This window comes from Papaver somniferum, chromosome 6 (assembly GCF_003573695.1).
Source record: "Papaver somniferum cultivar HN1 chromosome 6, ASM357369v1, whole genome shotgun sequence".
In the NCBI taxonomy this organism is placed as follows: Eukaryota; Viridiplantae; Streptophyta; class Magnoliopsida; order Ranunculales; family Papaveraceae; genus Papaver; species Papaver somniferum.
Genome location: NC_039363.1, coordinates 154,266,075 through 154,291,586, shown reverse-complemented (window position 1 = coordinate 154,291,586; position 25,512 = coordinate 154,266,075).

The following is a 25,512-nucleotide window of genomic DNA, read 5'->3' as shown; positions in this document are numbered from 1 at the left end:
CGATTTTAATATGTTGACATCCTGCAAAGGATAAAGCCGTTTGGAAAGCAATGAGCGTAGAGAACCTCTCGCTTTATTTATTTGAATAAATTCGATAAATATACAAAATTCACCTAAAATGGTGCATGTAGCAACAATCCCAAGTATTCTGTGAATTTATAGCATTATCAATTAATGCATGATTAGCCTAATGTTTCCTGTGCTGTTCCTAGCCGAGCTCTCATTATTAGCATGACATGACGACTGAGTGTTCACTCTCAGTAGAGTAACATGAATTTCCAAGTGTCAATTTTGAGACATGCACGAAATACTTGTACAGGCTGCATCATTCTCTGACAAAGAGAATTTCGAATCGATACGCTTTCAGCTCGATCGAACGCATTTAATTTCCTTAAGGAAAATCTGGACTATCCAAATCAGTCTCAGAAACGATCATGGCCACACAAGTTGGCCACATGATTTAACCAGCCTAATCGAACCCTAGCAGGAGTAGGAGATCATTGTGATGACCACCGGCGGACCCATTTATGCCCTAGCCGGTTGAACATCACACGAACTCCACCCAGCACGTCAAATGCCAGCCCTAAAATAGGGTGGTTGCGCTGCTTTGGAAGAAGATCGACGAGCTTAGACTGTTCAAGGCAGTCTTAAAATCATCACGACCGTCCAACTTCACCATCCTAGTTGGACGGCTTAGATCATCCTGCGAATGATCAGTGAGGCGCTAATGCACACATTGGCGGACCCACTCCTCACCTACCCGATCGGCTCTCTCACGGCCTGGCCATAAAGCAGAAAACGCTTTCTCGAAGTGAGGCTGGCGTGATGCTTAAAGAGTCGTGGAAATTCCACTAGCGTCTTAAATCGATCACAATCATCCAACTTCGCCGGCATGTTTGGATGGCTTAGATCGCGCCTAGGACCATCGTACAGGTACACATATGTTCACCGTTGGCCCAACGTGGGCCCCACACGGTCAGTTTCCTCAAAGGAGGAGCATAGCCTGCAAAACCGCTTAGCTAAAGTCACGCAAACGTGACCGGGCCAAAACCCTAATTAGGGTTTGCGGCATGGCATATATGTCGTAGTTTGATCACAACCATCCATCTTCGCCAGCTTGGATGGAGGGTATAGATATAGACTTAAGAGGTACCAAGAGTATCAATGTGATCATCGTGGGCCCACCTATGCATGTGATCGACCGTCCTAGATCAACCATGGCCGAGCGCCTCGAAACGCACGCCCAAAGATGGCATGTCAGGCGGCTTCCAAATCCTTTGCGGCAAAGGATTTCTGTCGCAAATCGATCACGACCACTCACCTTTGCCAGACAAATTGAGTGGCCTAGATGTATCTCCGCGAGGCAGAATGGCATGGACTTGTACACCGGCAAGCCGTCTACACGCATGCCCGGTCGGTCCCACCAAAAACTTTATCCATGCTTGGTTTCGGTCAAGCTAAAGAGTGATTCTTGCACACCTCTTTAAAATCCTAAAACCCATCAACGGTCGCAAACATGTGTCGCAGATCATCTCGTCCGTCCAACTTTGCCAGCTTGGTCGGAAAACCTAGGCTAAGAGTTAAACAGCCAATGAGGCACCTTGGTGATCACCGTCTGTCACTCTACCACATGGAGTGATCGGCCAAGGGATGGCCCGCCCATGCGGCCTTCAAACGATCCCTTGAAGATGTTTGAACATGCTGCTATTTTAAGACGCTTAATCCACGACTTACTCTATTAAGCTTTAAAACAGCAGTGGTTCATACGTATTGATCATATTCGATGCATTACATGCATAGAATATACACGATATTTTATGAATATCGATTTCTTAACTAGCTTAGTTATTTAATAGCATCACGTGCTATTTTCTGCGGGTCCCATAACTCGACCCACTTACTCGAGACATCAAACATGTCACAAACTGGACGATACTTACTGGGGTGTTGGTTTGGCGGTTTACAGCGTGCGGCGTGCAATGCGCCCGTAAATAAGAACGTGTCAGGAGGCATGGACGGTTAAGATGATGAGGGAAGTGGGATAAGACGTGATCGTGCAATCACCTACACGACCCCACTACTCCATCACTCAACTTCCTACGAGATGAGGGTTTGCGCTCAATGACTTGTATAAATAGGTCCTTCGCCTATTTCCGAACAACACGAACAAACACAGAAAAACCAAGTGTTGTTGACTACGTATCCAGAAAACACTCAGAACTGATAGCTTACATTATGCAAGCCAGTTCAACATTCTGATACAAGTCATAAACAGCCAACACCTTCACAATCTCAACACCTTCTTCGCTTCCCTCCCTAGATCAACCCCATCTCCTTCACTTTGTGACCGAAGCATGTATGGAACGACCATTTCTTGGTTTAGGCCAGAATTGTACAGATTGATCTCTAAAATCTAAAGTACTCCCGTGCAGTGCATTAGGGTTTAGATTCGTTTATCATCCACACACACTCAAATTTACCAAAACCAGCAGAAACAGTTTTCACCCCCAAACAAGAAGCTACCATCAAAAGGTTACAAATGATAGTTAGGGCATTGGTTATGCATTCCAACCTGCCTATTAATGCCTGGGGGTACACCATATTGCATGCAGCATTACTTATTCGCTTTAGACCCACTATTAGCCAATCATTTTCTGCATACCAGTTGGTAACTGGATATGACCCTGATATTTCATATTTACGCATTTTTGGTTGTGTTGCATACGTGCATATTACGCCCCCACAGCGTACTAAGATGGGTCCCCAAAGACGATTTAAGTATTTGTGTTGGATATGAATCCCCAACAATTGTCCGCTATTTGGAACCTTTGAGAGACGATATCTTTACCGCTAGATTTACAGACTCTCACTTTGATGAGACAACCTTCATGTTGTTAGGGGGAGGTATGGAAAAGAATTTCCTAAGGGAACGACAGAAATTATCGTGGTGTGTCCCCACCTTGTCTCATCTTGATCCTCGCACCTCACAATGTGAAAGTGAAGTGAAACGAATTGTTGTTCTTCAGAATGTGGCAAACTCAATGCCTGATGCATTCACTGATATTGCTAAAGTGACGAGATCATACATACCAGCTGCAAACGTGCTTGCAAGGTTAAAAATCCCTAATACGAGAAAAGGAACCCTATATAGAGGTGTCAATCTTACACTTGGTGGAAGTGTAGCCGAGGCCGTAGCCCCTCAAATGAAGAAGGGAAGACCACCTGGTTCGATGGATACTCACCCAAGGAAGAAAAGAGTGAGTAAGGCACAACCCGATCCATTTATCATCAATTCAGGTAATCCCTCTCATGAAATTGTCTCTGATTATAGTTATGTCCATGAATCAATACTGGAGGACGCTCCGATGTTTGAAATGATTCCAGAGAACTAAGAAATCTCTATGGATTATGAGAGTGCATACGAGTTGAAGGAAAGATCCTCCACGCAGATTGATGATGCATTTGCATATACTGTTGCTCAAGAGATCATTGAGCACAACGACATCGAACCACGCTCTATTGCAGAATGTCAAAAAAGAGCAGACTGAACTAAATGGGAAGTTGCAATCCAAGAGGAATTAAATTCACTAGCAAAGAGACGGGTATTTGGTGCGGTAGTGCTAACCCCACTAGGTGTAAAGCCTGTAGGACACAAATGGGTATTTTTCAGAAAGCATAATGAGAAGAATGAAGTCTTGAGGTATAAGGATCATCTGGTGGAGCAAGGTTTCTCACAACGCCCTGGAATTGATTATGAGGAAACGTACTCTCCCGTTATGGACATCATAACGTTCCGCTACTTAGTTAACTTGGTAGTTTCAGAAGGACTTGAAATGAAGCTTATGGATGTAGTTACATCATATCTCTATGGGGATCTAGATTCAGAGAAATACATGAAAGTTCCCGATGGCCTTCCATTGCCCGAATCAAGTAACTCTAAACCACAGAGTGCGTTTTCGATTAAGTTGAAACAATCACTTTACAGATTAAAGTAATCCGGGCTGATATGGTATACCCGTCTAAGTGATTATTTGATTGGGAAGGGATATACAAATAATGAGTTATTCCCCTGCGTATTTATCAAGAAAACGAGTTCTGGATTTGCAATTATAGTTGTTTATGTTGATGACATGAACATAATAAGTACTCTTGATGAAATAAGAGAAACCGCAAGCTACCTGAAATCTGAATTTGAGATGAAAGATCTTGGGAAAACTCGGTTTTGTCTAGGACTTGAGCTAGAACACCGAGCCTGTGGAATACTAATCCACCAGTCTGCATATGTCCATAAGATACTCAGGCAATTCAATATGTACAAGGTGCATCGTTCTAACACTCCCATGATTGGTCGAAGTTTAGATGTACAAAAAGATCCATTTCGTCCAAAGGAAGATGGCGAAGAGGTATTTGGAGCTGAAATTCCCTATCTAAGTGCAATATGAGCATTATTATACTTAGCACAATATACTCGACCTGACATATCATTCTCAGTGAACTTTTTAGATAGATATAGCTCAGCGCCAACGCAGCGTCATTGGAATGTTATAAAGAATGTATTTAGATACCTTAAAGGAACCATTGACATGGGTCTATTTTATCCCTATGAGGACGAAAAGAGGATTTCTAAAGCAACCCCCTACATTGAAACCCCAAATAATGTTTTGGTTGGTTTTGCTGATGCTGGGTACCTCTCTGACCCACATAAAGCTCGATCCCAAACTGGTTATGTATTCACCATAGGGAACACATCGATATCTTGGATATTGACCAAGCAAACTCTTGCAGCTACCTCCACGAACCACTCAAAGATCATTTCCATGAAGCGGTCCGTGAGTGTATATGGTTAAGGTCTATCATTACGCATATTCGAGGGACTAGTGGTTTGAATTCTACCACTGAAGAGCCAACATGCATTTATGAAGATAATGCAGCTTGTATCAAACAGATGAAGCAAGGATATATCAAGGGTGATAATACGAAACATATTTAACCAAAGTTCTTTTACAATCAGCAACAACAGTTTCTATTAAACATTCAAGTCAGCAAAGTACCGTCTGATGAGAATGTGGAAGACTTAAGTCACTTTCTAAGTCCTTATTTGGAAATCACGTAAAGAGTATTGGACTAAGGAAATTGTCCTAAATCCCTTGATTGCAATCAAGGGGAGATGACGACATCAGGGTGGGTATCTAATGATATGATGTCGATATCAGGGGGAGTGTCTGTTGAACTCTTTTTCCCTTCACCGAGTTTTATTTTGTCCCAATGGGTTTTGTTACTCGGCAAGGTTTTTAATGAGACAACAACAACACCGTGATTATGACTTCCCGATTGAGATTATCTTTTTCCCATATGGTTTTTATATTTTAGGTTTTTCTGAAGAGAGGTGGCCATCTTTATCAACACGTTGTACTCTTTTCCCTTCGTCAAAGTTTTGTCCACTGTCTTTTAGAGGAAAAATTAGGTAAAACCAAGAGAAAGAGAAAGAGGAACTTCTTATTGATAAAATAGACAAAGATATTACATATACATAACAAAGGGAAAACCCTAGTCATCTAATGGACCGCACATCCATGGGTCGTAGGCCCTATAACACCCCCTTGTGCGGTTCAAAAGTGGAACTTCAAATGTGTTGCCTCATTAAAACCTTGACAAGGAAAACCAAATGGTACAAAACCTTGACGAAGGAAAAAGAGTACAACGTGCTGAGTCCTAGTAAAGTTGCTCCATAAAGTTGACCACTTCTCTTGTCGCTTCTGAAATTCCTAAAATAGAAAAATCCTATGGGAAAAGAAAAACCTCAATCGAGAAATTGTAATCTTGGTGTCGTCTCATTAAAAACCTTGCCGAGTAACAAAACCCAGTGGAAAAAAGTAATCTCGGTTAAGGGAAAAAGAGTTCAACACACCAAGCTAAATGTCGACATCATATCATAAGATACTCCCCTTGATGTCGCTATCTCCCCCTGATTGTACTTAGGGGAGTTCGGACAATTTCCTTAGTCCGATATTCTTTACATGCTTTTCAAATAAGGACTTAGGAAGTGACTTAGTAAATAAGTCTGCCAAAATTCTCATCGGGCGGTACTTTGCTGACTTGAATGTTTAAGAGACACTGTCGTTGTTGATTGTAAAAGAACTTTGGTGAAATATGTTTCGTATTATCACCCTTTATATACCCTTGCTTCATTTGTTCGATACAAGCTGCATTATCTTCATAAATGCATGTCGGATCCTCAGTGGTAGAATTCAAACCACTTGTCCCTCGAATATGTATAATGATAGACTTTAACCATATACACTCACGAAATACCTCATGTAGGGCAATGATCTCAGAGTGGTTCGTGGAGGTAGCCACAAGATTTTGCTTGGTCGATCGTCAGAATACCGCTGTGTTCCCTATGGTAAATACATAAGCAGTTTGAGATCGATCTTAATGTGGGTCTGAAAGGTACTCAACATCAGCAAAACCAACCAAAATATTATTTGGGGTTTCAGTGTAGGGGTTGTCTTAGTATTCCTCCTTTTGTCCTCATAGGGATAAAATAAACCCATGTCAGTGGTTCCTTTAAGGTATCTATATACATTCTTTATACCATTCCAATGACGCTGCGTTGGCGCGGAGATTTATCTAGCTAACAAGTTCAATGAGAATGAAATATCTGGCCGAGTACATTGTGCTAAGTACAATAATGCGCCTATTGCACTTAGGTAAGGAGTTTCAGCTCCTAATACTTCTTCGTCATCTTGCTTAGGATGAAATGGGTCCTTATTTACATCTAATCTTCGACCAATCATAGGAGTGCTAGCAGGGTGCACTTTATCCATATTAAATTACCTGAGTATCTTATGGACATATGCATACTGGTGGATTAATATTCCAGAGGCTCGGTGTTCTAGTTCAAGTTCTAGACAAAACCGAGTTTTCCCAAGATCTTTCATCTCAAATTTAGATTTCAGATAGCTTGCAGTTTCTCTTATTTCATCAAGAGAACCTATTATGTTCATATCATCAACATAAACATCTATAATTGCAAATCCAGAACTCGTTTTCTTTATAAATACGCAGGGGAATAACTCATTATTTATATATCCCTTACCAATCAAATAATCACTTAGACGGGTATACCACATCCTCCTGGATTGAAAACGCACTCCGTGGTTTAGATTTATTTGATTCGGGCAATGGAAGGCCATCAAGCACTTTCATGTATACCTCTAAATCAAGATCCGTCTTTACCTCTCCTATGAACCCCACATAGATATGTTGTAACCACATCCATAAGCTGCATTTCAAGTCCTTCTGAAACTACCAAACTAACTAGGTAGCAAAAAGTTATGACATCCATTACAGGAGAATATGTTTTTTCATAATCAATTCCAGGGCGTTGTGAGAAACCTTGCGCCACAAGGCGAGCCTTATATCTTACGACTTCATTCTTCTCATTACGCCTTCTGACAAATACCCATTTATGTCCTACAAGTTTTACACCTAGTGGGTTTAGCACTACCGCACCAAATACCTATCTCTCTGCCAGTGAATCTAGTTATTCCTGGATTGCAACTTCCCATTTAGGCCAATTTGCTCTTTTTTGGCATTCTGCTATAGAGCGTGGTTCGATATCATCGTGCTCTATGATTTCTCGAGCAACATTATATGCAAATATATCATCAATGTGAGTGGAGGATCTCTCCATCAACACTATGTACTATCATAATCCATAGAGATTTCTTTGTTCTCTGGAATCATTTCAAACATCGGAGCGTCCTCCAGTATTGATTCATGGACATAACTATAATCAGAGACAACTTCATGAGAAGGATTATCTGCATTGATGATAAATGGATCGGATTGTGCCTTACTCACTCTCTTCTTCCTTGGGTGAGTATCGGTCGAACCAGGTGGCCTCCTTCTTTTCCTTTGGGGATCCACGGCCTCAGCTAAACTTCCACCAAGTTTAAGCTTAGCAACTCTATCTAGAGTGCTCTGTCCTGTAGTAGGGATTTCTAACCTTGCAGGCACGTTTACATCTGGTATATATGATCTCATCACTTTGGCGATATCGGTAAATGCATCAGGCATTGAATCTGCTACATTTTGAAGATCGATGATTCGTTTTACTTCATTCTCACATTGTGGAGTACGGGGATCAAGGTGAGACAATGTGGGAACACACCACGGCAATTCCTGTCGTTCCCTTAGAAAATCCTTTTTCTTATCTCCCTCTAACGACGGGAAGGTTATCTCATCAAAGTGACAATCCGCAAATCTAGCGGTAAAAAGATCGCCTGTCAAAGGTTCTAAATAGCGGATAATAGTTGGTGATTATATCCAACATAAATACTTAATCGTCTTTGTGGACCCATTTTAGTACGTTGTGGGGGTGTAATAGGCACATATACGGCACAACCAAATATGCGTAAGTGTGAAATATCAGGCTCATATCCAGTTACCAACTGGTATGCATAAAATGGTTGGCTAGCAGTGAGTCGAAAACGAATAAGTAGAGCTTCATGCAATATAGCTTATCCCCAGGCAGTAATAGGCAGGTTTGTACACATAATCAGTGCCCTAGATATCATCTGTAACCTTTTGATAGTATCTTCTGCGAGACCATTTTTAGTGTGAATATGGGGTACGGGATGCTCTACGTCTATTCCATTAGACATGCAGCAATCATCAAATCCTTTTGATGTGAATTCTTCAGCATTATCAAGTCTGATAGACTTGATAGGGTAATCAGGGTGGTGAGCCCTCAAACGAATAATTTGTGCTAGGATCTTTGCAAATGCAGCATTTCTTGTGGACATTAATGCAACGTGTGACCAACGAGTCGAAGCATCTACCAGAACCATAAAATACCTGAATGGTCCGTGTTCTGGGTGTATAGATCCACAAATATCACCTTGTATCCTATGTAAAAATGAAATATTTTGTTTGGTATCTTTAGCATGTGATGGTATCGATCTTGTTTTTGCTAAAGAACATGCTTTGCAAAATAAATGATGTGCTTTTGACATAGTCAATGAAGCATAATGGGAAATATGTTGCGCATAAGCTTCTTGAGAAGGCAACTTTCGTGTTGGAGTAACACTCTGACCAGTTAGTAGTTGGTTACTTTGTACTGTAACAATCTGCTGTCCCATTTTCTTTTTTCCTCGAAAGAAGGGATGTCCATGTGAGTTCTTTAAAACACGGATCACATGTCACGATCTGGGTGCCCTAATCGGTCGTGCCAAAGTCTGTATGAGTCACTATTTAACAACTCATCGTTGGTAACAACATGAGATTCAATAACCCGAATAGTAGTGAGATATAATCTACTAGATTGACTCATTATTTTCTCTAAGATGTGTTTTCTTCTACATTCATTATAGGTAACATGCATATATTAAATTCCATTTTCACTGTGAGTTTCCAAATGATAACCGTTTGCACGAATGTCTTTGAAACTTAACAAGGTGCGACTAGCTCTTGGTGCATATAGAGCTTATGTGACTTTAATCACTGTGCCATTTGGCAACATAAATTGAGCATTACCTCGCCCAATTATTAATTGTGATGATCCAATCATCGTAGTCACATATGTATTATAAGGGGTCAAGTTAACAAACAATAGTTTATTTCTTAAGATAGTATGAGTGGTTCCACTATCAGCCAGACATTCAATCTCTCCTTGAGACATTCCTACAAGTAGATAATATGGTATCGTTACAAAATCCGAATAATATCTCATGTACTTTGGAGAATTTGAGTCTTACCAGAATGCTATATTTTTCATTTTAATATGCATGCTAAACAACAAATTTATCAAAGTAAAAAAAAATCTATGAAACTATCACCAAAATATGATTAATATAATAAATACTCATAGATAATCCATTCATATGTTTAATCATGACGACATATAAAGTAGTCCAAGTCATCAAGAAAAATTATTTAAACCAAAGTCTACTAAGACGTAAAACATTAAAATAAACGTCTGAGATCAAAAGGTAACTAAAAAACCATTTTCAATCGAAATCCGGGGTATCCAATATGGCATGACTCTTGTTGACTTGGAAATCTGATATAGTGAGGTTAACGTCAGGGGCATTCTCATCTTCTTCCAGATAGTGAGCTTCTTGTTCCACAGACTCTCGATACTTCTTGTAGATGTATGCAACTTTGTTACTAGCCTTGTATTGCTGGTACCAATGTGCAGTGGATCCACACCTATAACAAGGCCCGTTTCCAACTTCGTTCTTTTTGATAGGGGGATTTCTTTGAGCTTTCTCGATCTTGGAGGTTCCACCACTTGGGCCAGAAGGTATATCTATGTTCCAAACATTTGAATTTCCACCACGCCCGTGACCTCAGGTCCCTTGTGTCCTCTTCCACGTGTGTTGTTTTCGCCACGTGCGTATGGAGTACGGGAATGTGAATGATCAGCATGTCCACCCCTCTTACCTTTGGAGTTCTTTCCTCTGTTAACTTTGCCATAATTTGCTTCAGGAACTTTCTTTTTCCTACAGCCCTGGCATTGTTGTTGACAAGGATTTTGTTATGCCTTTCGGCGACTTGAAGTAAGTTAATCAACTTACTAAAAGTTGTTATCCTTTTGTTGTCCACCTCCAATCGATACTGGTTCGCTAGTATCATTGAAGATGTTGGGAAAGTTAAAAATGTATTTTGGATCATTTCGGCATCAGTTAGTTTGGTGCCACAAAAATCCAGACGTGCTTGTAGCTGCAGCATGTCTTTTTAAAAATCATTCACTTTGACATAATCCAAGAAGCGGATTTCATTTCAGTGGTCTTGCAATTGTGGAAGTAAAGATTCGTGAATATTCCCGAAACGACTTTCGATAGCATCCCATAATTCCGTTGTGTTTGAGGGTAAAAACTGATTCTGATGTTTTTGGTAATTTGGGGTGTGTTGATGGGAAACGAATTCAAACCCTAAACAAATGCACTGCACATGAATGCTTTTAAATTCGAGAGATCAATCTGTAAGATGTCATGTACCTGCACCAGAGAGGAGAGTGGCCCTTATCATAATCAGGGTGGTAGTTAATCTTTAATATTAATTGTTGTTAGTAGTTAATTAAAAATGATTATTAGTTAATGATAGTTGTAATGGATGGTTGGGATGTAACCATCTGTGTAGCTTAGTGATCGTTAGATCTGGTTAGAGAAACCTAGCTATAAAGAGTGAGAGTCTGTAATGAAAATCTCAATCAATTGATAACCAAAAAGGTCGTTTAACGATTTAGGATATGTTTTTTGGAACCAGTAGGCTTGATCCTTCTGGATTGAGAGATGTTTATCCTCAAATTATATACCCAACCTTGTCATTGTACTCAGGTACATGACAATTGGTATCAGCTTCACGATCCTGAGTACCTGATTCATGACGAAAGGCGGTAATCCAACACTACGGCAGGTTGCTGTTCAGCAACAACGTCACGGTGAATGATTATCAATTTTGGAGACTCAAATTAAATATCTCAAAACCCAAGTGCATTCAGTCGAAGAGACTGTGAATTATCAGTTTTCTTTCTTATGCAAGCATTTGGGAATTCCAGTACCAGTTGTTCCTTCTACAAATTTCACACCAGATCCGGGTTCACTTCTGCTGCTAAATCTAAATCTGAGGAAACAAAATCAGTTGACGAAGCAACAGCTGATTCTCTCGAATTGGAATTGATTCCTCATTTTTTCTTCATTGAAAATGATAATGTTGATTTACTTCATGGTCAATTTGAAGAAAATTCAAAATAAGAGATCAATTGCCTCTCCGAGTTATCTCTAGTTACAATTAACAAAAGGAAAGATATAGAGATGCAGTTTTGCATAAATTTTTTGGAGAAGATTTCTGATATTTCTGCAAACTTGTTGGGGTTATTATTTCTTTACAACAAGTTACGCTCCCTGGATTATTTTTCGCTCCATATTGATGATACTCGATGCTTATTTGACCGGGGTAAGTATGTAGTTATCTCGTCATTTACTTATGAGAAATTATTTATTCAAATGCTTCTTAGCCTGGGGTATGACTCCGATTGGCGATTTATAAATTCGTTTCCTGATTTATGTGTTACTGATTTTGCATTTCTGAGTGCGAAGAAGATGTTTGTTCAAGTGCCTGAGAGGGATAGATTTTTGTTATTCCTGTTTGCTAGAGTAATTATTGAGATTAGTTGTGAAAACCTTGCAAGCTCAAAGGATTTATTCGTTATTGACAACAGCTTGAATTGTAAGGACCGTGGTGCTCTTATTATTGATTATACACATTCATTAATTGATCGAGGAAAAGATATCGAGCTCAGTTTAAGGACTTCTTGTGTCTCAAATTGATGTGTGCTCGAAATTGCTGGACGGAGATTATAAAGTCTCTGTTCCAGAGTTGATTTATGAACATGGTGTTTCTAGTACACAGATGCTTGGTAATCACCAATCTCCCAGTTCAAAATCCTTCACTGATGGTCGAGTATTTGATCGCGGAATAGACTTCAGAACCATTAATGGATGCTCTTATTTTACTGGTGACTATGATTCCAGTTTGGATTTAAATGCTTCTTGTTTGTTTGTCCTACATGTTTGTTCAATTTTAAGAGATGCAAACAATAGGAAGTTATTTTATAAGCTGTTTTTTAGACAGGGCAAATCACATACATTTTGCATCAAGTATATCTTGTTAGTCTTCAAAACTGGTGATATTGGTGATGTTTTTCTTTGGTGTCTTCAAGTTAGGGTGGGGAGAAAAGTATTTTTTCTTTTGCAGCTGAAGTGTGGTTCGCTTCATGAGATTACAGTTCAATTTCTTGAATCATTGGTTGTTCTTGGGATTCATATAGCGAGTTTTGAATGCTTCTCCGAGCTTATTATGTTCATACTTCACCAGGGATTCTTGTATTTGCAACTTGGTATTCACTCTCCTCTTGGGATAATATTTCATACGCATCATTGTTATTGGTTTGACCAGATTGCTAGAACTTGTGCAATTGCTAGACAGATATCTTTGCAAATGATTCAAGTTATCAGTTCAGCTGGTACTCCTTATGCGCATTTGATTTTTCTGTTGTTTCTTCGCCTTGGATACCACTCAGACTTTTTAGCTAAACCATTCATTGTTCTTTTATGCATCACCGACGCTGACATTGTGGAAGAGAGGAAACTGACTGTTACAATTGCTGCGAGAACTGAAATTTTGAGTCACTTGGCTGAGACTGTAGTATGGAGATTGAATATGGGGATACTGCAACATTCATGCTTGTTGAATGATTGGTGGTTCGTGCAAGTGAACATGAGCACAAGAGGTGGTGGCCCATATCTATGAAAGTCTATGGGAGTATTTCTGTTAGCGAAAAGTTCATGCAGAAAATTTTGCAGTCCCATTGGATTTCTTTGATAATAACTGCATGTGTTCCTTGTTGGATTTCTGGTTACCACCATGTGGTGGGGGTGTACTCTTTTAATTCCTCTGGCTACGTTCTTCCTGATTTCAATTACTTGTGGGGTTTTGTATCTCAAGCACAGGCAGAATATACTTGGACCAGATATTTTCTATGGAGCATGCAAACTCAGGTCCTGTGCATGGTGTTTCAATTTCGATGTGTGTGGATGTTGGTGGATTTATTCAAGTGGGAATCACATTTGCGTTCAATTGATTTCTGGACTGTGAGGAACATTACTTGGGTTGATGTAGATTTTGCTATGAGAGTTATCTTGCTTGTTTGTACTGATGCTCATAGCCTGCTGATATTGCTGACATCTGCGGTCTATAGGGGATATTTGATTAGTGAAAGCATTGCATATTATGTGGGGGAGAATTGCAAAACAAGAAATCAGAATTTCAATGTTGAGTATTTATATATGGTTCTTACACAATTTCCTTCCCACACAATCGATATCGCCAAGGTGTGACGCTGGTCAGCTGGTTAATGAAATGATGCAGCAAGCTTGCATTATCTGTTCTACAAGCGAGAAGGATGTTGGTATGAGTACTTATCCAGCAGGTGGTGTTGACAAATATGGGCCTGCAGTTTACCATGGACAACTCAGCACAACCAGGTTCAGGTCAATGTGTAGACTTTACAGAAAGAAATCCTACCTTCTGTCCATTTCCTTTGCTGTGTGTTTTGCAGACAATAGGCATGTTCTCGCGACTGTTATCTCCTTCACTCGTTATTTTGGAAGCTGAATCCTCGGATGCTTACCAACATGTACCTGCACAAGAGAGGAGATTCCGACAACTCTGTTCACATCCTTGAGGACAAGGATGTTTTCAAGGAGTAGGGAATGTCATGTACCTGCACAAGAGAGGAGAGTGGCCCTTATCATAATCAGGGTGGTAGTTAATCTTTAATATTAATTGTTGTTAGTAGTTAATTAAAAATGATTATTAGTTATTGATAGTTGTAATGGATGGTTGGGATGTAACCATATGTGTAGCTTAGTGATCGTTAGATCTGGTTAGGGAAACCTAGCTATAAAGAGTGAGAGTCTTTAATGAAAATCTCAATAAATTGATAATCAAAAAGGTCGTTTAACGATTTAGGTTGTGTTCTTTGGAACCAGTAGGGTTGATCCTTCTGGATTGAGAGAGGTTTATCCTCACATTATCTACCCAACCTTGTCATTGTACTCAGGTACATGACATAAGACTTTGGTCTAAACCAAGAAATGGACGTTCCAGATTCAATTCAGTCACAAGGTGAAGGAGAAGGGTTGATTTTAGGGAGGGAAGCGGAGAAGGTGTTTGAGATCAGAGTGTTGAATTATGAAGGTGTAGCTGTTTATGACTTGCGTATCAGAAAATGGTTTTTGGCTACTTGTGTTGATAACACTTATGTTCTTTTTCTCAAAATAGATTGAAAACCTATTTATACAAGTCATTGAGCGCACTCTGATCCCTTAAGATGTGGAGGAAGTTAATTAGTGGAGAGGTGGGTTTGTGCGGAAAATGGTGATCATCATGTTTCCGTTATGAGGGAAAACTGATCACACGTTCACACACTACTCTCAAAACTGTTAACTGTCTGTCTTTCCTGACATTCTCTCGTAATGGGCGCGTTGCACGCCGCACGCTGTAAACCGCCAGACCAATACCCTAGTGAGCATCCCCCAGTTTGTGACATGTTTGATGTCTCGAGTGAATGGATCAAGTCATGTGACTTGCCGCTAATCAGCACGTAGTACTTTTAGGTCAAATAATAAAATATTTGTAAAACTGATATTTATAAAGCATAGCTTATAATCGGTGTATGTAAAGCATCGCTTTCGAATGCAGCTGAAAATAATTGATGTGTTAGAAGCATCGCAGTTTTTGAGCTCGATCGAATCAGTCACGGATTAAGTGTCTTAAAAGGGTAGCGCGATCGACCTCTTTTGGGTGATCGTTCGAGCGCCCTCTGGGCGAACTACCACCTGGTCGATCACTCCCTGTGGAGGAGTGATGGCCGATGGTCATTATGCTACTTTGTTAGTTTTATGAAAATAGATCTACATCGTCCAACTAGGATGGCGAAGTTGAATGATCGTGATCGCTTTGCGGCAGTTGTTCAATGTCGTTGACGCAATTTTTAGGGTTTAGAGGCCGATCGGCCAACTCCCTTTGAGCGAGCGATTCGAGGCGCTGCGTGCGGGTTTGAGTAGGTTGATCGACTATGTACAAAGGTGGGTTGCCAGTGATCATGCTGACATCTCCTGGGTCACCTAAAATTAAATCTAATCCACTCAATTCGGCTGGCGAAGGTGGATGGTTATGATCGATTTGTGGCAGTAATATGTTGCTCGCAAAGTAATTTTAGGGTTTCTTATAACAGCCCGTTCACGCTACTTCGGGAAAACGTTTTGATATGCTCTGGTTTTGCCGTGGATAGATCGATCGATCAAGGGAGGAGTTGGGCCAATGGTGAACACGTTGGCACCTCTTTGATCGCTCAATATGCGATCCAAGCCGTCCAACTAGGCCGGCTAAGTTGGACGGACGCGATACGTTCTTGAGACTCTTTTTATCAGTCTCAGCTCGTTTGAACTACTTTTATGCAGCGTGAACGCCCATGTTTGGGCCGGCGTTTGAAGCACTTGTGAATGAGCTTCATAGGGATCGATTGACTAGAATATTAGTGGGCCCGCTGGTGATCACGCCGGCGCTTGCCTAAAGCTCGATCTAAGGCGTCCAACTTGGCTGGCCAAGTTGGACGGATGTGATGATTTTAAGACCGTCATGGTCGGTCTAACTCGTTTGAGCCTTCTTTTTAAACGGCATGAACACCCATGTTTGGGTCGGCGTTTGAAGTGTTCGTGAACGAGCAGAAGACTATTCGATCGATTAGGGCACTACTGGGTCCGTCAGTGGTCACTATAGTGATTGCCTAGTTCTGCTAAGAGTAGTCTAGGCTTGTTAAATCGTGCGACCAAATCGTGTGGCAGTGATTATTTTGAAACTGATATTAACAGTCTAGATTTTCTTTAAGGAATATGTGTTCGATCACGCTAACTTTAATTAAGAAAGTGTGTGAACGCGTTGATCTCTTTGTCAGAGAGCGATGTAGCTTGTATGAGTATTTTTGTGCAGATCTCAATACTAGCACTTCGGGAGATTCATGCTACTCTGCTAAGAGTGAACACTTCATCGTCATGTCATGTCAATAATGAGAGTTCGTCTGAGAACATAGCATATACAAATACTAGGCAAGTCATGCATTAGTTGGTAATGCTGGCAAAATAGAATCCACAGAATACCTGGGATTGCTAGTACGCGCACCATTCTGGGTGAATTTCATATATATATATTGAATTGCTGGGGAGGGTGTTTGCACTCGTCACTTTTCAAACGGATTTCGTCTTTGCAGGACATCAACGTATTAAAATACAAGGTTTTACAATTTTGACCCTGAGCTAAAAACCACCATCAACACTTTGGTGTTTTCAAATGGTGGTAGCCCCATCGTAAGTTAGGGTCAATATGCCTCTTGAGAAACATGAGCGCATTGGCCTTTTCTTTTTCAGTCGCTGGAACAAAATTTGCAGCGGTTGAAGGCTTGATGGTGGCGGTGTAGTCTTTCGCCACGAAAGTAGTCTCCACAGCTGCCCAACGATGGTACTCAAGTCCAGCTGAGTCCAAAAGCTCAAATTCAAGTCGAATTGGGTCCATCTACAAAAGAAAAGAATAATGGACATTAGTATGACTAGTTCCAGTACCATATTTAATGGTCGAAATTAAATTTTAGATACCAAATTTTTTGATGGCTCTAGAGGAAAAAGAAGCGATGATCATAACCCGTAAAATGATCGACAATACTTGGTCAATCGTTAATAATAATATCATACTCATATTGGTACAGGTGTTACGATTTTTTTTACAAATAACATTCAAAACTAATTAATTAAGCATATCATAGAGAAAACTAATTAATTAAGCGCACACAAGGATAGAATTATGTTAAAAAATAAAAACTAGATAATCAGGCAATCATCACATGCACAGAAGACAAACATGGATTTATTGTGTATATTATAAGCATATAAAAAAATCAACCCTCTTTTATTTCCTTTTGAGTAGCTTGTTTGATTATCTCTAGGTACCTTAGTTTGAAGAGCGCAGTTGGATTCTCTCCAAAACAGGCAGAAAAGTAAGTCTTTTGCGAAGCTTTGCAAGGTGAGTTTAGACCGAATTATGCATTTTGACAGCATATGCAAGATCTACCAAGTAGTTGGGATAGAAAACAATTATTCGTCTTGTTAAAGTAACCCTTTATACATGACGAGAACAGATGATGAGGGTACGAACCCTCCGGTTAAAATTTTGAGAGACTATATGTACCCAACTAGAGTCTCTCAACTCTCTTGTATTGTTTTGCCTACCACCAGAAAAACCTATGAGATTAGATCAAGCATCATTCAAGCACTTCCTAAATTCTATGTTAATGAGAATGAAAATCTTTACTACCATATTAGAGATTTTGAAGAATTGTGTGGTACGATGAAATTTAAGGACTTAGCTGATGATTATCTTAGACTTAGGTTGTTTCCTTTTTCCTTAAAGGATAAGGCAAAATCATGGTTAAATGGACTAGCTCCTTCATAAATTAGTACTTGGGATGGCATGATTAATCTATTATTGTATAAATTCTTTCCTAGGCATATAACTACTGCCATTCGTAAAAAATTGTATAGTTTTTCGCAACAAGAAGGAGAATCTCTTTATGATTATTTAGAGAGGTTCGATGATATCTTGCTAAAATGTACGCACCATGGATTTTATACTCCTAGGATCACATTGATTTTGTATGAGGGATTATATTTCAAAACACTGACTACGATAGAATCACTTTGTGGTGGTAATTTCCCAGATAAGACTACCGAAGAAGGTTATAAGTTTTTGCATGAAGTAGCCGAAAAATCCCAAGAGTGGGAGGATAGAGAACCCATAATGATTTGTAACAAAGGGGTTTACAGAGTTGACAATGAGTTCAACTCTGAGGCCAAGTTTTCTGTTTTGACACAAAGACTTGAGTCATTAGAAAGAAATGTTAATATTAAGCCTGTTGAGTTTGTTACACGTACATCTTCTATTCCTAGTGATTGTACTAACCAAAGAATTTCTAGTTTGGAAGAAAGTATGAGTTTGTTTATGCAGGATACTCAAAGATCTAAGGAGAGCTTACAACAACAACTAAATCATCTTGCCATCCAACTGAATGAACAAGATAAGGGTCAGTTCCCGAGTAAAATACAACATCACCATAAAGGTTCTTTTGAGGAAAGCACATCTGGTGCTAAGACGACTCATCATGACTATGCCTTCTCTACCCTAAGAAGTGTACGGGTCATAGATAACTATGTCAGTGGTTCCAATGAGAGAGATCAAGATAGGAACCTGCCTAACATTACACATGTCACTCCTTCAACACAAAAACAAACCATTGAAACCCGTAAAGGTAAATATGAAATCCCTTATGTTCCTCGTGCTCCTTTTCCTCAAGCATTACTACCTCGTAAGAAAGGAGCTAGCCCTATGACATCTTAGAAGTGTTTAAACAGGTTAATGTTAACATTCCTCTCTTAGATGTCATTAAACAAATTCCTTCTTATGCCAAGTTTCTAAGAGATATATGCACTGTGAAACGAAAATTGAATGTACATAAGAATGCTTTCTTTACTGAACAGGTAAGCTCGATTATTACACAGAAAACTCCACCCAAGTTTAAAGACCCAGGTTTTCCTACGATTGCCTGCACTATTGGAGAACATATGATTGAACATGCATTGTTAGATTTAGGGGCCAATGTGAATCTCTTTCCATATTCTGTGTATGTGCAATTAGAACTTGGTAAATTAAAACCCACTAATGTTACCCTCAAATTGGCTGATAGGTCCACAAAAATTCCTAGAGGAGTGGTAGAGGATGTTCTTATACAGGTTGAAAGTTTTATTTATCCCGTTGACTTTATTGTTTTGGATACTCAGCCCGTCTCTAATCCTAGTGGGCAGATTCCCGCCATTTTAGGTAGACCTTTCTTGGCTACCTCAAATGCGGTTATCAATTGTCGGAATGGAATCATGGAGCTTACTTTTGGAAATATGAAAATGGAGATAAATGTTTTTCACTTTTCAAATTCATCTTTGGTTTCTAAAACTTGTGAACATGTATGCATGATTGATAGTGTGAATGATTCTGCTTACTGTTACAACGGGAATCTCGAAAACATGTCTGAAAACTTTGCAGATTGTAAGGAGTGCACTAAATCTGAATTTTCAGATATTTTCTTATCTTATTCTGCCGATTCTGACAATCATCTTTTTCACGAAATTGCTGCGTTGAATCTCTCTTTCCATGATCTATCTACTAGTTTTCAGAGTACTTACATGAGTGTTGAGCATATGCATACTGGTCAGGTCATTCACATAAACAAGTTGGAATTGAAATATGTTTGTTTAGCTTCTTCCATCAACTCTAATGACCTCATGCTGATGCCTCTTATTCCTAGTGAACATAATGTGTCTAGCAATATCAGTTAAGTAGATTTAGAACTGGATTTAGGGTATACAACATATGTTGAATTGTTTGAACAAGGTGTACTTATTATCCGTGAGTTTGATTTACTTCGTATCACCACACATGACTGGGCATGTCCGGATTATGTTACGAGTAGGATATAATTCAGTTTGGTTACTTCTATGGGTACTCATGGTTATTGTTGCAGGTTCATAGTTGCAGCTGAACTTGTTTATTGGGTTGATCCCCAACTTTTCAGGCTTTACATATATGCTGGTAGGTTGCTGTTATGCATCATTCTTCACTTGGTTTGAGATTACTTGCTATTCGCAAGCAGGGAACAAATATCATTCGCTTCGTGGGAGTCAACCCATCAGATTTGTTCCCTTTACGCTATCTTTTATTCTTCTATTTGCCTAATGCATATTAGGAATTTTTCACCTTGAATTTTACTTTGAATGACTCAACTTACATTGAGGACAATGTAAGATTCAAATATGGGGGAGTGGTTATTAAGTATATATAGATTTGTGGTAGGCATTTTGTTATGAACTTAAAAAAAAACAATATTTGATTTTTATTAATAATAGCCCCTGGAGGCAGTCTTTTAGTAAAATAAAATAAAAATAAAAAACAATTTTTATTTTTTTTGCATGATATGACCAGCTGTTGAGCGGGTTTTAAAATTTTTCTTTTGCATGACATGACCAGCTGTTGAGCGGGTCTTTTTGATTATTCGTCTTGCTGTTTAACAAACATTTCTCTTCCAATGTTTAGTGGATTCGTCTTGCTGTTTAACAGACGTTTCTCTTCCACTGTTTAGTGGATTCGTCTAGCTGTTTAGCAGACATTTCTCAATCACTGTTTAGTGGTTCCGTCTAGCTGTTTAGCAGACGTCTCTCCATATCCACCTGTATAGCGGATATAATTTTTACTGTTTTGCTCGGGACTAGCAAAATATAAGTGTCAGGGAGTTTGATAAGCACGTAAGTGCGACATTTTTATACCCACATTTATACTAGCTAGGTCTCTATATTTAGCTAAAGTGGCGCGTGCGATTAACATCACCAGCATTGGCTCACAGCACAACGAAGTCAGGGCTCAACTCATGGTAGTCAGCGTTTTTTGCTTACAATAGGTCGTGCCATTGAAGGTAGCTCTCGGACAAGTCAGTAATGGGCTAGGTAGTCTTCATTTCAAGAACGTTAGGGGATTAGAGGGTGAGAAGGATAAATGGACGACGTGGCACCATTTCCACCACATCTTGTCCGTACCAAAACGAGAAGAAGACATTCTCATTTCTCAATCAAGCTGGTGGAGTTCTTAACAGAGAAAGGGATTTGAGAGCATCATCTTAAATGAATAATCGTCACCATCCAAGCAGCTGATGTTCGAAGGGTTTCTGTAGATGGAGATAGTGATTATGGTGCTGATCTGATGTTCTTCGAATTGATAAGGAAGATTGAGATTAAGAAGAATTTTGAATCCAGTTGCAGCTGGTAGAGATCGAATGAAGGACGAGTTTTGTTCTCTCAAACTAATGGTGGCTGTTGGAGCAGTTCTTGAGATGTAAATGGAGATGTAATTTAGGGATTTTGTATTTGAACAAGGTTGGGTTCACACTTGATTTGGTTTTACAGCAACGACAGATGGAATTGGGGTTCAATGATAATTACAGTGGTGGTTTTATCTTACAGCTGGAGATGGAATTGAACTGAGACAGCAGCGATAGAGTTAGGGGCTTGGGATGAACTGAATTCGGAGGAAGAAAATGGGTTCATTCTTCAACTGGTTTTAATCAGTAATGGCAACAGATGGAGAAGGTTTGTATGGAACGATTTGCAGTCGGTGTTGATGTGAGTGATTGGCAGCAAAACTGGGGAGCCGATGGGGGAGCAAAGAAGATGATGTTGAATTAGGTTTTGCTGTGGTTCAATGAGGGAGTAATAGTTGCTCGGATTGAGTGGTGTCTAGGGATTTCAGATCACCAAATCTGTGATATATGGCGCTGGGTTCAGGCCAAGGAGTTGGCTTGTGAATTTGAAATTCAGTTCTGTTAGTGGATTGGGGCCTTTGGAGTTTGCTGGAATGGTCCAAGTACGAGTCTTTCTGGCATCTAGAAATAGCCAGCGAGATGGATTGGAATGAGAGGGCCGTATACGGGGAAGAAAAATAGGGTTTGAGCATTTCTAATTGTTTTTCGATTCGATGATCTTATTGTTTACTTCATCAATTTCTATGGATTTTAAGAAATCCATGATTTGCTAAACCATTGTTTGGGTGAAAGGATGAACTCGTAGGTTTATTTGCTTGTGTTTTCGAACAAGGGTTTCTACCATTTGAACAAGGGTTTCTACCATTTGAACTTAATGCTAAAGTTTTGTCTCTCTATCAATGTTTTATTTTCTAATTATAATTTTTCATGTTCTATGCCATGTATAGTCCATTGTTAGGTTGTTAGAAGAACTCATTGAAACTTGATAATAATTTTCTTATGAGCATTCTCTCACTTTGTATGTCATGTATACCTAGTGGTTAGAAGTTCTACTCTAGGCTGAGAACAAATATATCTTTTTGTGAATTCTTGTCAATGAATCTTAAATGCCATATCTTCCATGTATTAGTTGTTAGGTTTACCACTATACATGAGTGAATGCGATATCTTGGTAAGATAACATAAGTAAACCTAGCCTACAACGGATTCCTGAATCCTTAACACCTTCACTACCTGGTTACATCTTTAATTTTAGTTTCGGAATCTTAGTTGGCGATCCCCAAATCTCTGAGTATTGAGTTTGATTAGCTAGTTGATTGTATTAGTTAGAAGTAATTTAGATCACTCCTCGTGGGAGCGAACCACATTTGCTATTGTGTACAATTTCGGCACCGTGCACTTGCGGTAAATCAAAGTCGGTTTACCTACCCATAAGTAACGGTATGGAATTTCTGCTCCACATGAGGTAAGTGAAGAATTGCCTCTAATGATTTATGAGAAGTATTACAAATACACACACTTAGTTTGGAACAAAGATTGATAATTCTAAAGTGTCAAAAATTATATGATGATGATGATGATCAGTCTTGTAGTGACTCTATGTTCCAGGCAGATTTTGTAGGTGACCCTGTGGATGATTGTGTAGATGATTTGCCTAATTCCATAGATGAATCTATCTCACAAGATAATTCACCCAACTTAGAGGTTGTTTCTAGACCCCTAGACTTCCAAAAGTTACCTAATTTAGGGTTAGAATTGTGTGCTTCTAAAATTTTGTTGGATTACTTTGCATCGAAATACCCAGAATACGTCCCTATTTCTGATACCGTGCATGAGCCAATTGACAATTTCCCAGTCCCAATAGTATCCCCATATTTTGTTCTTTACACACTTCCTTGTGTAATAAAAACTAGGTTTGGGAGTAATGCTCTATTTCTAACAGTTTCAGTGTCCTCACATTTTCAGAACATAATCGTGAAGCTGTCGTTTGTAAATACTGTATTTTGGGTTGATCCCCAGATTTTCAGATTGTAAATTTTTGGGGATCCTTTTTGTACATTCCAATAGGTATTTTTATTTTATTTTTGTTATTTTTTTAACATTTTCGTTTACTTTTTGCATCTTATGAATTTCCCATCTTAATTTTTGCGTTGGATGACTCAATTACATTGAGGACAATGTAAGATTTAAGTGTGGAGGAGCGGTTAACTTTTTACTTTAATTTTTCAGGAATTTCCTTACAAATTATGATCGGCTGTTTTGCGGGTCTATTGTAGGTTTGTAGGTATATTATGACCAACTGTGTAGCGGGCCTAAAAATAATAACAATAAATATGATTGTTAGAATTATGACCAGCTGTGTAGCAGGTCTTTTTTTTTCTTGCATGTTATGACCAGCTGTGTAGCGGGTCTAAAAAAATTAAAAATAAAAAAAAGATTATGATTGTTAGGGTTATGACCAGCTGTGTAGCGGGTCTAAAAAAATAAAAAATTATGACTAGCTATGTAGCAGGTCTCTCTCTCTCTAATTATATGACCATCTGTGTAGCGGTCAATTTTCTGTTTTGCCCGAGGACTAGCAAAATATAAGTGTGGGGGAATTTGATGAGCACGCAAGTGTGACGCATTTTCACCTATAAATACATTAGTTGTGACTCATTTTATCACTAATAAACTTGTTGTAGGTGTTTTTGGGCAATAAACATTTTGGAAAAATCAGCTCGAAAAGTTGTTATTTGCACCCGGAGGACACATGTTATTCAGACTTTCAATGTTGGATAAGGGGCACCTCAATTACTAAGGGCACATTATTTACTATTCAGAACCTATTGCTATTCACATTCCATCACTCAGGATAAGGGGAAACCTTCTTCTTCGTTTGAATTTTCAATTTTAGCGAGAAAAATGGTGGCAGAATTAGGGTATGGCTTTTGGAGGTGTTCGAGTGAGACTTAATGGCTGAAATTGAATGGATATATTCCTTTTGGTTAAACAGTCTTGGTAAGGTCTTTGAATTGGATCGAATTTGGCTATAGTGATCGATTTGAAGAAAAATATAAAAATACTTTTGGCGGGAAAGTGGTGCAGTGAACTAGAAGAATTTGATTCAAGAATTGAACGTGATTTCATGAGATTCAGTGGCTGAATTTGAATGGGTTTATTCTTTTGGGCTATAAAGGGATGATGTATGTGTTGGTTTCGATCCAGTTGGGATGGATACATATTCGAAGAAAACAGGGAAGTCATAATAACCCGAAAGTTTCTGTGAAGGATTGTGGGGAGTTCGAGAGAGACTAAATCTCGGATTTGGATTGGAACCAGTCTGTTTCTACGAAACAGGGTTGGTATAGTTGTTTGTTTCGACAAGACTTGGCTGAATCATCAAACAGGGAAGATTTATTTTGATTTTCATTAAACATAGTTGAAATATTCTCGGGATTTTGCGAGTAATTGCGTGTGACCTGTGTGTGTTGTAATCAATCTGTTACATGTTTGGATAATGACTCAGCGTGTTGAATGGAGTTACGAAGCTGCAGACGCGTGAGAATATTAAACATGAAGGAAAATATCCCCGAGTTAATGGTTTTACAATGAGAAGATATGAGAGTTTATTACGAAGATGTTTGGGTGTGACTATATAAAGGCGTGTTATGACTCACAGGAGAGTATTGAGTGATAGGAGTGAAGACCAGAGGGTTGCAAAGCAGATTTCTCTGCTGCGGAGAAGAAAAAGAAGAAGAAGAATATTTGACGTCCATTGACTGTCGCAGAGAACTGTCTTTTATAAACAGTACTCGTAACAGTCAGTTTGGCACACTTATTTTGAATTTGCAACAACTCTTATAACGGTGACTTCTGTAACGCCAATATAACGTTGCAGATTCATTGTACTTTTAGTTTTCTTCAATAAAAACACCATTTGAGCTATGAATTATATTTTTGAGTGTGTTTTCATAATGAGAAGCTAGACCCTACACTGGGTCGACGGAGGAATCCGAATTTCATACATGGGTAAATTTATTTTATTTTCT